The following is a 1,089-nucleotide window of genomic DNA, read 5'->3' on the forward strand; positions in this document are numbered from 1 at the left end:
AGATTAAAATTCCAGGATTCAAAATTTACTTGAGGGAAGGTACAAAAGTTATTGGTATAAAAATGTACTTAAAGTACCAAAAGTTAAAGTACTAAAATGTTTGAAAATAGCAGATCTACACGCTCACAACGCGTCGCGATGTATATATTATTCAAATAATTGTAGTGGATAAAAGTACAATACTTGCCTCTGAGATGTAGTGGAGTAGAAGTAAAAGTATTGAAAATTGGAAATACTCCAGTAAAGCGAAAATTGGACTTAAGTACATGTCCTTAGTTACTTTACACCACTGACTACCACAGTCATGCCATTCTTTTCTGTAAGAACACAGACAATTTACAGTTTCAAATTAGCCTCATATTTAAATCCTGCATAACAGTTAATAGATTAACAGTATTCTAATCAACGAGGCTAATCATGCCGCGGAAGCTAGCTAACAACCTAGAGGCACTCTCCTGGTACTTGTCACTCGCTAGGTAATTTCCGGTACAACAGAGGTTAACTATAAACAGCGTGTTTAGCACAGGCTTATACATTCAGTATCTAATTGGCAGTGCGCTAGCTGGCTCTGTAATGTGCTGGTGGACCTTGAAGCGAACGCTGTTCTGCGCTTGTGATTGGACAAGAATGAAGAAAGCTGCCCTGGCCTCTTGGCTCTTCCTGAAAGACCTACTGGGATTGAGCCATTAGCCGAGTTGGAGATCAGATAGGGCTTGTGATTCCAAGTAAATATCGAAACACTGCGGAGAGTGGAGAAGTAGAAGGTCATCATGTAAAACCTCAGTGCTGTGTCTTAACTCTGAAAAAAAGGGTTCCTGTTTTGCATTAGTCTGGAGAGAGGATATCTGCACACTGTTTTGAATGCTCCCAAAGTGAACTTTAACCACTTATAAGGGTCACAATTTTGGGCATGTTTCAGGCAAAAATGTTCAAAACTTTAAAAACATTTACAAAAATAGCAATTTATAAGCTTGTTATCCAGCTATTTTCGCTGCACAACACCAGCGTATGACGAAGTGTGAAATAAGGCTTAAGTGGTTGTGTACAACGTTTCATCTGAAAACCTTGTTTTGGTCGGAATGTTGTACG

Source organism: Gymnoscopelus braueri (genome assembly GCF_963280865.1).
Source record: "Gymnoscopelus braueri genome assembly, chromosome: 11".
In the NCBI taxonomy this organism is placed as follows: Eukaryota; Metazoa; Chordata; class Actinopteri; order Myctophiformes; family Myctophidae; genus Gymnoscopelus; species Gymnoscopelus braueri.